The sequence below is a fragment of the Procambarus clarkii genome, chromosome 2 (genome assembly GCF_040958095.1).
Source record: "Procambarus clarkii isolate CNS0578487 chromosome 2, FALCON_Pclarkii_2.0, whole genome shotgun sequence".
Lineage (NCBI taxonomy): Eukaryota > Metazoa > Arthropoda > Malacostraca > Decapoda > Cambaridae > Procambarus > Procambarus clarkii.
Genome location: NC_091151.1, coordinates 50,627,485 through 50,641,009, shown reverse-complemented (window position 1 = coordinate 50,641,009; position 13,525 = coordinate 50,627,485). Strand labels below are relative to the sequence as shown.

The following is a 13,525-nucleotide window of genomic DNA, read 5'->3' as shown; positions in this document are numbered from 1 at the left end:
AATTAACAATCGTAGGCCTAATGTACGCCATATAAAGCCTAACTTAATACATATACTGTATGTGGTATGCCAGGCCAAGGGAAGTATAGCTTTGGTTGTTGCCTTCTTTCTCGTGTCTTTAATAAAATTAATAGTATAAAACGTTTTTGAACGTTCCGTCCATAATTACGGTAATTACTCTGGCCGGAAGTCGTCGGTGTGTTTTTTCCATGTAATTTAAAATTATGATATAATTTATCTATTTTTTTTAACTTTGATTTCATTGTCATTTTAAATTTTTTTGTTACATCATTCTGGCTTTTAATATTTAGTGGTAACTAAATAAGTTACACTCTGGCTGCCTGTTCCCCGACACAATGAATCATTATTATTATTATTATTATTTAAGTTGTTGTTGAAAAGATTCGCTACCTGGAACAAAGTTCCAAGTAGCACGGGCTATGGTGAGCCCGTAGCATTAGTTAAGCGCTCATGTAAAGACACATGCAGCCCGTTCCCGTCCGGCATATTTTCTCTCCCTCCTCCAAACATTCTCAACCATACGCCATCCTCCCTGTAACCATCCTCCGGCTCCTCCCAACCATCCTTCCTCACCCTACACCAATTCTCCACCCTCCCAAAATCATCCACTCCTCCCCTAACATGTAAATCCTCCCCCAGTGTTTCAGCCGTGAAGTTGTATTCGCATGTATAAGCTACGTTAATTGTTACACAGTGCGTTGAGTTATTATTTTCATTGATTAGTGCGCTATTGTGCTTCATTCTCAACCTATTTTAATTGAAGAATTATATGGAATGGACACTTATGTCATCAAACGCTACTGCATCTTGTGACCAAATTATGGAGGACGACCTACAGATTAATGACATACTGCAGACTGTTCCGGAATAAATCTCTAGTACTGTATTATGGCTCTGCGACTCACTGGGTTTTAGCTAATCATATTTGACACTAAAAAAAATCCCAGCAAGTGTGCAATTTGTTTTAATTGCGTACAGTTTAGCTGTAAATTCTCATATCCTTAATTAAGGGTTTTCGAACCTATCCTAACGTAATCAATTATGTGGAAACATATGAAAAACATAAATTGATTGTATAGCTTACGGGTTATCCTGTTAATTATTTGTAATTGTTTTTTAGGCTAAGTTAGAATAGTTTTATTGTGTTGAATACTTGCACCTTCGTTGTTATTGTTGTGTACATCACTGTTGTTACAACTCCACTCTAGAGTCTGTTTTAATATTAATTAATGTACAGCAACATGAGTTATTATTTTACATAATGAGAAATATCGTGATAGGAATCTTGTGAGAAAGTGAAACTGTAGCCTCACCATTACACACGTGCTTCATGAAACAACTTGGGCAAAATATTCCAGTACAAGCTGTAATGTATTGTATCAACAGGTGTTAATTAGGAATTTCGTCAGTTATTACCATTATCGGTAAATTTGTTTATATTTGAAGTAGTTAAATGTTACACAAATCTCAGCGGTATAAGTGTTGGAAGAGGCTTCTTAACAGTGTCCAAATCGTATAGAACGGAAAAGTAGGAAATAATTAGTCACATACTTCAAATCACATACAATTATCACAGATCAATTATTATGTGTGTACAATCACATATAATTCAAATAGTCACATACTATTAACACAAATTTTACCGAAATGAAAATATCTTATTCTAATCAAGCTTTCTTAAAGGAGGGATACAAATTCCACTCCGCTTTACTTTCACGTTCTCCTTAGCAATTAACTGTGCTACGACTGCCTGCGGTATTGAGGAGTCTCGCTAACAAGGGGAGTGTGTAATTGGTCTCAGTCTCCACTTGTGCGCCATTGATCACGGCCGCACGAGTTTCTGAGGCAGACATTGTTGCCCACACAACCTTCCCTCTACCAATAATATTATTGGCTGTGGATGAATTGTTTGTTCTCGTACCTTCCCCCATCATTATATTCAGGTTTACTGTATAGTAATAATGGATAATTCAGTTTTATGAATCCAGTGACAATTTTTTTGAAAATATTTTAATCTCAAACGTTTTGGTAGTTGTGAGACAAACGCTAGAAAGAAAAAATCATGATTTTAAATATAATTTTGCGGGTTTTAAGACCCATTTGTAATTTAACTATAAGAGATGTATTTCATATAAACAGACGTGATAGTCTCGTGATGTGTCAAAGCTGCTATTTATTAATCATGTTAACATCATACGTCCGCCACTTGGAATTGGCGCCAAAATTTTCCCAAGTTCAATCAATATGGCATCTCATGTGTGGCCATACATCATTTCCTCAATTGAACCGTAGGCTGTAATATTAAAAATCCACAGTAAAAAGCTCTCAGGATAAAATCTAAATAAATGATGGCTATAAAGTATTTATATCCCGTCAGGTAATGTCAAATAATTGGAGTTTAGACAGCCGGGGAAGTTATCGTACCGTAGGGGAGGATTGCGCGGGGAGGAGGAAAGCCAACTTGCGCGCACAGCCTCGTGTAGCAGTCCAGTTGTGACGAGTGGTGTAGCCAGGGAGGCTCCAGGGATAACATGGTGTCTAACCCACTATCATAACACAAACCCCGTGTGGACACTCTCTACACCCCCCTCCCGGGATGTGACCACAAGTCAGTGTTGGGTAAGTTGTGGTGGGACGTGTCCACGCACTGACTGGCAAGTGTCTAGTGGTAGTGGTAGTGGTGGTAGTTGTGGTGGTGGTAGTGGTGTTGACATGGGGCTCCATATAAACAAATGGGAGCCTCACATCAAAGACATTTGCCTTAAGTCTTCCAGAGCCTGTGAGCGTCTTGCCTTAAATCTTGGCTTCCACGCTAACACACACACACGAATGTTTTTTTTATCACGAAAAAAAACATTCAAATTCTTCATTTGTGAAGAATTTCACAAATGGAAATTCAAAGGAGTGAATTAAAAAAAATTCACTCCTTCTGAAAATGTATTAATATACGAAAGTACTTAAGGATATTCCTGTTTCAATTTTCCTGCGTGGTCTGACACTGTATATATATATATATATATATATATATATATATATATATATATATATATATATATATATATATTTTATTAAATATGACCGAAAAAGTAAGATTAATGATTCTAACACGAATTTTCTCAATCTTTCGTACATTATGCTTCACTGTTGGAGGTAAATCAAAAATCACTTCTCCAAAATTCATTTTTATTTCTAGTCTGACGCGACACGGGCGCGTTTCGTAAAACTTATTACATTTTCAAAGACTTCACAAATACACAACTGATTAGAACTTGCATTTCCCTGATTTTATATCTACTTTTGAGTGAGGTGGGAAGGGTGATGTGGCATTACATTTGAGTGAGGTGGGAAGGATGATGTGGCATTAGAGGATATTAATAGGGTATTAAAAGTATCAACACAAGACAGAACACGAAACAATGGATATTGAATAGAAGTGTTTGTAGAAAGCCTATTGGTCCATATTTCTTGATGCTTCTATATTGGAGCGGAGTCTTGAGGTGGGTAGAATAGTTTAATAAAATATGTCTACAGGAAAGACTGCTACCAAAATATACTAATATATATATATATATATATTTCATTATATTTAGTAGAGTATAAATGAATTACTGTGGGCGTGAGAGGGGGGATAGACGTGATATAACAGTGACGACTGCCACAGTATACCAGTCATCACACACTGGTAATGTGACAGTGTGACAGGGATTTGTGTCATGGAGCCGTAATCCAATTACAGCTCGGTATTTATATTATTACTATGTGCACTCGTTCAACAGTAACTCTGGCACTGATGCAACAATAACAGTGAGGTATGGTGCAATATATATATATATATATATATATATATATATATATATATATATATATATATATATATATATATATATATATATGGCGTAATGGTAATGTTGATGAGTGATGCAACAGTTACCGCCAGATTAATGCTATAGTACTCTTGGGATTGATGCAACAGTAACTGATGATTGATGCAACAGTAACTGATGATTGATGCAACAGTAACTGATGATTGATGCAACAGTAACTGAGGATTGATGCAACAGTAACTGAGGATTGATGCAACAGTAACTGAGGATTGATGCAACAGTAACTGAGGATTGATGCAACAGTAACTGAGGATTGATGCAACAGTAACTGAGGATTGATGCAACAGTAACTGAGGATTGATGCAACAGTAACTGAGGATTGATGCAACAGTAACTGGGGATTGATGCAACAGTAACTGGGGATTGATGCAACAGTAACTGGGGATTGATGCAACAGTAACCGGGGATTGATGCAACAGTAACCGGAGATTGATGCAACAGTAACTGAGGATTGATGCAACAGTAACTGAGGATTGATGCAACAGTAACTGAGGATTGATGCAACAGTAACTGGGGATTGATGCAACAGTAACCGGGGATTGATGCAACAGTAACTGAGGATTGATGCAACAGTAACTGAGGATTGATGCAACAGTAACTGGGGATTGATGCAACAGTAACTGGGGATTGATGCAACAGTAACTGAGGATTGATGCAACAGTAACTGGGGATTGATGCAACAGTAACCGGGGATTGATGCAACAGTAACTGAGGATTGATGCAAAAGTAACTGAGGATTGATGCAACAGTAACTGAGGATTGATGCAACAGTAACTGGGGATTGATGCAACAGTAACTGGGGATTGATGCAACAGTAACCGGGGATTGATGCAACAGTAACTGAGGATTGATGCAACAGTAACTGAGGATTGATGCAACAGTAACTGAGGATTGATGCAACAGTAACTGAGGATTGATGCAACAGTAACTGGGGATTGATGCAACAGTAACTGTGAAGCATAATAAGTCAACAGCGAGGTGAATGCATCAACAACAATGAGGAAGAATTTAACAGGAACAGAGATTAACAATCTCAAAAGTTATTTTTGAAAACAACAATTGCCTAGTTGACTGCTCTAGTGTAGGAGCCAACAACAGTGAGGTACAGTGCATAAGGGTTAAGATGTGATACAACAGCGTTGACATTTACAACAGCAGTAATACCAATACATCAGTGTAGTAAAATGCAACAACAGTGATTTAAAATATAATAGTGACCGGACGGGTTACTATTAACCTGTCCTCGTCAACAAACGTCAGTCAAGTGCTCGTTAATCTAGCCACCAATCCCCCAATTTATGAATGAAAAACACTTTACACACAACTCTCAACTGATTTATTTCTCGAGCAGTGCTTCGTTCACGTCCCCTGCTCAAATCCCGCCGCTATATATCCGGAATCATCTGTGTTTCCAGTTTCAAATTATATCCTCTCGTTCTATTGTTCGTTAATTTGAACATTGTTGCTGTATCTACTTTGTCAATCCCCCCCGTAGTATCTTGTACGTCGTTATCATGTCTGCCCTTCCGTCTTTCCTCCAGTGTAGTGAGGTTCAGTTCCCTCAGTCCTTCTTAGTAGCTCACTCCCCTTAGCGCAGGAACGAGCCTTCTTGTATATTTGTGGACCTTTTCTAATTGTGTGTGCGTGTTTGGTGGGAATTTGGTTGTGTGCGCGTGCGTTAGCATGCCACAAGCAACAAAAACACGACGATCATCCATAACTGTGACGACACTAATTGATTTCGTGCATTCAGAACGGTGACATTGTTTTGGTCGACACGGAGACATCCATCAGTCATCTCTGCTTGCCTCTACATTTCTGCCTGGTGAGCTCCTGCTGCTTAGTGAGCTTTTGTCTAGTGAGCTCCTGGTGTCCATTGAACTCCTGCTGCTTAGTGAGCTGTCTATTGAGCTCCTTTCTAGTAAACTCCTGTTTAGTGAGCTGTCTAGTGAGCTTCAGTCTAGTGAGCTGTTGCTGGCTAAAAACAATTATTTTGTGCTACTTGGAGTGACTTACTGGTTTCTTCTTGTGTTGTAGAATTGTTTACATTAGGATACGAGCGAGCCTAGCCTAACTCATCATAACATTAGGACACGAGGTAGCCTAGCCTAACTCATCATAACATTAGGATACGAGCTAGCCTAGCCTAGCTCATTAAAACCTTTGGGAATTAACAGAGTATATAAGTGCTGATTTAAAAATTTAAATAAATAAAGTTCCGACATTTTATTAAGAGATAGGTCTCGATTGTACGTAATTTATCAAATCAAGAGGAATACACTGACTACTAGTGCTAACACAAGGGATGAATATGGAAGGGTCAGGTCACGGAGTTGGTAGGTAGGTCACGGAGGTCTGGTATTAGAATATATAGCTGAATGCTTATTTTTAAATAATTACTTAAGCAAAGGGGGTAGCAGTTCTGAAGTATCCGTGATTCCAATTGTCAAAGACTAAAGGAATCAAACTTTAATGAGACAAAACAGGATAAATGACGGCAAAGAAGGTGGCATGGACGGGACACGAACCTGGGGACACAGGTGGAAACTAACAACCCAAATGAGCCACAGAGATATGTAAACAGTCTATATTAAAGTGGTACATCCATTGAGGCTAGGAAGTGAATTGGTGGAGGCAGACAGCCGACACACCAGTCATTGACCTTACAAGTCCAGATGTTGGAGATGATATCTGGGTGACGGACTACACTCAGTCTTGACACCTCGGCCGCTACACCCACAGTCTTGACACCTGGGCCGCTACACCCACAGTCTCGACACCTGGGCCGCTACACCCACAGTCTTGACACCTCGGCCGCTACACCCAAAGGGAGGTCAGCATTGATTTTACATGGAAGCGAGTGCGAGGGCCGAGGCCTTGTTACCGTGGCTGCCAGAGGGGTGGTTGAGAGAGGACGTGAGGGGAGGAAGCCGCAGGCAAGAAGGTGCGCTACGGAATAAACTTGTGTGTAGTGATCTACGTTCTCGACTCGGTCGAGGATCCCGGGGGGTTCGATCCCTCCGGCGGAACAAAAATGGTTGGGCACTTCTCCTTTCACCCAATGTAATATAGTGCTCAGAGATGTCTCGAAAGTCTTCGACAAAGTTGGGCACACAGGCTTGAAATACAAAATATCTGAGCTAACGATTTACTGACACACTCTGCAGCTTCATAGAGAACTGAACAGCCAAGCTCAGCTCAAGCAGTTACTTGAGTGACATAATAGAATTGAAAAGTGGAGCGCCTCAAGGAAGCTGCCTTCACCCACAATGTTCAACACACACACACACACACACACACACACACACACACAATAAATATATATATATATATATATATATATATATCACAATGTCAGACCACGGAGGAAAATGAAACAGGAATTTCCTTAAGTACTTTCATATATTAAATACATCTTCAGAAGGAATCTTCTGAATATTTAATATACGAAAGTACTTAAGGAAATTCCTGTTTCATTTTCCTCCGTGGTCTGACATTGTCACATTCTTAATCACGTGTTTATTTTCGTGATTTTACACGTGATTAAGAATGTGACAATGTCAGACCACGGAGGAAAATGAAACAGGAATTTCCTTAAGTACTTTCGTATATTAAATATATCTTCAGAAGGAATGAAGATGAATGAATGAATGATTCCTTCTGAAGATGTATTTAATATACGAAAGTACTTAAGGAAATTCCTGTTTCATTTTCCTCCGTGGTCTGACATTGTCATATATATATATATATATATATATATATATATATATATATATATATATATATATATATATATATATATATATATATATATATATATATATATATATATATATATATATATATATATATATAATATATATAATAATATATATATATATATATATATATCTCAAATAATACACCAAACAGGACCATCAAAGTCGCTACCTGTTAACAAAACCCAACTTTGAAAAAGAATGGAAAATTAGTACAAATAAGAAAAAGTTCCAGACAATACTCATTATATAATGAAACCCAGACCCCATTAGCCTTGACAGTCGTGCTATCCAATATACGGGTGCGGACAAAATACTGTGACTGAAGATTAACAGAACAGGAATAAAATTTCACGTTAAAGGACAGAATAAATAAAGGAAAACAGCTTTAGGAAAACCAAGTAAATTCTGTAGCCTGAGCTACGAACCCGTAACTACACTTACACACAGCTCTAGTCCGGCCGAGTCGCGTCCAGTACCGCTACTCCGTATATCCTCCAGTACCGCTACTCCGTATATCCTCCAGTACCGCTACTCCGTATATCCTCCAGTACCGCTACTCCGTATATCCTCCAGTACCGCTACTCCGTATATCCTCCAGTACCGCTACTCCAGTACCGCTACACACCTTCAAGAAAACTCGCACACAAACAAGCAGTGCAAAATAAAGCTCTACGAGGAGCAGCAAAACACCGTCCACCACATGTGCAGACACTCCAGGAGCTCAATGAACTCCTGGACACAACCACTAAACATCAGACTAGAGGGAGGTAGAACTAGCCTAAGCTACTCTATCCCTTTGAGATGTATTTATTTCTTGTCTCAATAAACATAGTTGAACTTGAATCAGACTAGAATGTGCCAGCGAGCCACCACGGCTGTGGAACATGATTGGAAATTTAAAAGACCCATAGAAAGCCCCGTAATAAATAATTCTCAGATGAAATACTGACCAGAAACTTCTAATAATATAAATAAATAATATAATAACAATAATAAAATTGACCCCAAAACCTGTACATAAGCCTCGGAGCGTGTATATGTGAATGTTACACAATAGTCATCTAATGACATGGATATATCCTGAAATACACGTGAAGAACCTTAGACTCCTTGACAAAAAGAGCAAGCTTAGCTTGCCTACCGGTTGATAGGTTAGGTAATAATTATAATTAAGAAGCAATAAGATGCTTATCTTAACATACTAAGAAGGTTAGGTGAGGTCGGTGTTTTCTATGAAGCTTTTCAAGGTAAACTAAAATATTCATTATCAATTAGTATGTCACATATGCACTTATTAAATAAGCCAATATTGACTATAAGCAAGTGCGAGAACGGGTTGCCCAGACACACACCTACATCGTGTCAGCAAGGCGGACAGTCCGCCCGATATTTTAACCCATACTAAATATTTCTCTTTCCTAACTTTCCTCTTCACCAGTACCTCTCCATCTTCTCTGGTGCCCCTGTAGGGAGGCCCCAGGGAAGGTGAATTAGTTGTAGTTTAAGATTCGCTACTTGGAACAAAAAATTCCAAGTAGCACGGGCTATGGTGAGCCCGTAGTGCCCCAGGGAAGGTGAGTGAGGCGTGAGTCATGGCGGCGTGAGCCTCACTACTCATCACCCTGCACCGCTCTCCCTCACTACTCACCACCACCCTGCACGTCTGAGGGTGAGTGTCAACACTAGAGCCTAGCTACATAGGTTCATGATAGCTTTATCACACGAGCCGATAACAGCGACCAGGAAACATGGTCTAACATGTTAATATCGTTATCATAGGGAGTGGATACATTATATATATGTATGTATGTGTGTATATATATATATATATATATATATATATATATATATATATATATATATATATATATATATATATATATATATATATATTTGGGTGTTCATGGTAGGTTGTTCTATTCTTATGTGAATTGCTTCAAGAATTTGTAATCTTCTTGCATCTTGGGTTTTGTCTATTATACAGGTATGTTTGTTGAACAAAAATGCCTGTATAATAGACAAAACCCAAGATGAAAGAAGATTTAATGAAAGATACAGTTTCTTTACTTCTCTCTTAAAAGGTTCAGAGTTGTTATTTCCTTCATTAAGGTCAGAAGTTGTGCTGGGAATGACACTTGACCTGTGACCTAACATGACAAAAAAGACCCGACACAAAATGCTTGCAGCTGTGAAGCTCACATACAATTCTGAAAGTTTGAAGGCGATAGTTCCAAGCTGTTGAAGACCAACCCGCCCACTGATGAACACGTCAGGGTGGGTATACCTACACCTGTGATGAGTGGGTATACCCACACCTGTGATGAGTGGGTATACCCACACCTGTGATGAGTGGGTATACCCACACCTGTGATGAGTGGGTATACCCACACCTGTGATGAGTGGGTATACCCACACCTGTGATGAGTGGGTATACCCACACCTGTAATGAGTGGGTATACCCACACCTGTGATGAGTGGGTATACCCACACCTGTGATGAGTGGGTATACCCACACCTGTGATGAGTGGGTATACCCACACCTGTGATGAGTGGGTATACCCACACCTGTAATGAGTGGGTATACCCACACCTGTGATGAGTGGGTATACCCACACCTGTGATGAGTGGGTATACCCACACCCGTGATGAGTGAGTATACCTACACCTGTGATGAGTGGGTATACTTACACCTGTGATGAGTGGGTATACCCACACCTGTGATGAGTGGGTATACCCACACCTGTGATGAGTGGGTATACCCACACCTGTGATGAGTGGGTATACCCACACCTGTGATGAGTGGGTATACCCACACCTGTGATGAGTGGGTATACCCACACCTGTGATGAGTGGGTATACCCACACCTGTGATGAGTGGGTATACCCACACCTGTGATGAGTGGGTATACCCACACCTGTGATGAGTGGGTATACCCACACCTGTGATGAGTGGATATACCCACACCTGTGACCAGTGGATATACCTACACCTGTGGTGAGTGGTGGAAACAGCTGTGATAAATGGAATTACTTACAAAGCTGGATATATCTGGTCCCGCCTCGCAGGTGAATGCTGGTGCTCTGTGAGCTTATGGCACTAGACCTCTGCTCGTCATCACGCAAACATTCACGAGGCACTGCGGGCTCACCATAGCCAGTGCTACTTGGAACTTTTTGTTCCAGGTAGCGAATCTTTAACAACAACAACAACAGCAAGCATTCAGTCAGCAGACGAAACATGGCCTATTCTAATTCTGTGGTTATGAAGTTGTTGTTCTTGTTCAGGGTTGTTCTTGTGTCAGCAAGACTTAACCGCTGAGGCTGGCTGACTACTAGGGTAGTACTCTACGGTGGGGTCAAGGGTAGTACTCTATGGTGGGTCAAGGGTAGTACTCTAGGGTAGGGTCAGAGCGAGGGGGAAAGGCAGCACAGAAATAGGGAGTAAATCTTGAACATTGGATGATGACTGAGCTTTGGGTCGTCTTACGCTCTTCTTGATATGTTATTATTTGTCTCTAGTTCAAGCTGTACACTTTGTTGTACTCTGGTAGCACAGGGTGCTCCCTCATCACCTGTTAACAAATTAAATTACATTTTAATGACACATGGAGAGACGCTTCATCAATTCTGAAACGTGATATCGTACAGAGGACACTCTCTCTCTCACACACACACACACACACACACACACACACACACACACACACACACACACACACACACAGAGAGAGAGAGAGAGAGAGAGAGAGAGAGAGAGAGAGAGAGAGAGAGAGAGAGGGGGACCGGGTGGGGGTGGAGGAGAGAGAGTAACGAGAACGCAAGGAAAGGATGAAAGGATCGTGGTCTCATTATCCTTAATATCTTACAACTAAGTTCCTTGATCGTCTGGCGTAGCACTGAAGGAAATGATATCAGGTTAACAGTGTGGGCGTCCGGGCCTCGTAAGACCTCGCTTGCACCACACGGCCCAAGACTCTCTCATCTCTGACTCTACATCTCTCGCTCTCATTCTCTCATGTCTCCTGGATTTTGCCTCTCCTCGCTATGGACAGAGGGATTCTTCCTCATCTTTGGGTCTCGATGTCTCATTTCTCCTGGATTTTCCCCTCTCGTTGCAGGTAATGATCTTCCATAACTCTAGAACTCATTTCCCTCCTTCATGGCGGCCACCGAAGACTTTCCTATCGATCTGGAAAAGGATTTCTGGAAATTGGTCGCTGGAAATTTGTAGTTGAATATGAGTGCCTGGAAGAGTGTTGTCTGGTGACTGATGGTTGAATATGAGTGACAGGAAAAGGACTGTCTGCAAACTGGTGCTTTATAAACAAAATAGGATGGAAAGGGTATCGGGAAATAGGGAGCCCGGTATTGGTGGCTGGGATCAGATAACTTAAGTTGGGCGAAGATGGATTACTTTGAGCTGATGGATATATCTGCAACAACATCCAGTGGGCGAAAATGTCTGGATATAGTTGATCAGTCCAGCAACCAGGAGGCCTGGTCGACGACCGGGCCGCGGGGACGCTAAACCCCGTCAGCACCCCAAGGTAACCTCAAGGTATAGTGTGGGGTTGAGGGTATAGGCAGCCTTTAGAGATGATAGTTGGTCGGGAACAATTAATGAAAACAGATTTCGAAACGGATGTCTGGGAAGACTTGGGTAAATATTGGTTTGTAAATATGATTGTTGGTTTATGAAGCCACTTACAGGGATCGCTCGATTGTTTCAAGCGTAGGTTTGACATATAAATAGGAGGTGCCTGGTATGGCACAATGGGCCTTCTGCAGTTTGCTGTTGTGCTTGTGTTCTTATGGAGAATGACGTAGATGAAGATAACTGGAAACAGTCGCACGATCCAAAGGAACGGAGGAAGAAAAAGAAGGTGAGGAAAGGAGAGGTCCGCCTTAGGTAGTGGAGGAAAATCTGGATGTCGTTCGTTATATATAGTAGACGAGATGCCACAGCTCGCCACCACCATCTGAGCGAGAGAGAGAGACGAGACAGAGAGAGACGAGAGAGAGAGAGAGACGAGACAGAGAGAGACGAGAGAGAGAGAGAGAGAGAGAGCGAGCGCTGGGTAGCAAGCTCTCAGTGACCCATTACAGAGAAGCGGATTGGAATGAGGGAGGGAGATGTGTGAGCGAGACGGAGGAGGGAGACGGGGGAGAGTAGGAGGAACCAAAAAATAAAACTGGAGTGGGAAAGGGGGCGAGCGAGATTTTAGAGGAAGATGAGAGAGAGAGAGGGAGAGAGAGATGGAAGAGCAGTTACGACTTACATCTCAGTGGGCGGCTGAGATGGTCGATAATGGCATGCTGCAGGAGAGGTTATAATGGTGAAAGAATGTCCCTGCTGGTGTGTTGGAGGGAGGGGGGGAGGGGAGTTGTTCCGGAAGGAGGAGGAGTGGCGTGGTGTTGGTGTGTGTGTTCCCTCCTCACTCGTCTCTCAGAGTTTGTTGTAGGCAGTTTGTGCTCCACGGCACAAACTCTCCTCCCCCTTTGTGTCTTGTCATTGTTGTTGCTTCTACTGTTAAGGCTCAGCTTTACGTCTACTGTTTGTTCCACTTGCTACCCTTTATATGGCCCCCTCACAATATTGTCCCCCTCACATCGCTGTAACTCATCTGCGTGCATACTTTGGCACTTGCTGTACGAAGGTCAGGCTACGTTACCAATGCCACCATTCATCAGCCATTTACACAACCATTCACACTACCATTTACGAAACCTGTACATCTTTGCTCAATCGTGGGGGTTTACTTTACACTTATTAAATAGTTTCTGAGGTCAGAAGCACAAAGAGGATGTCTGCAACACCAATAACATTACTTTGCAAAGTTTCGATGGTGTTAAAGTGTT

The 13,525-nt window shown here is 41.2% G+C and overlaps 1 protein-coding gene across 1 annotated transcript in view; it reads left to right on the top strand.

Moving 5' to 3' along the window:
• Positions 1 to 2,517: 2,517 nt before the first annotated feature.
• Positions 2,518 to 13,525, top strand: part of LOC123762336 (uncharacterized) — a 117,763-nt gene continuing 106,755 nt past the window's right edge. Inside the window, exon 1 of the mRNA XM_069325976.1 lies at positions 2,518 to 2,640. The gene's annotated coding sequence lies outside the window, so the exon portion shown is untranslated. The remainder of the gene's footprint in view (positions 2,641 to 13,525) is intronic.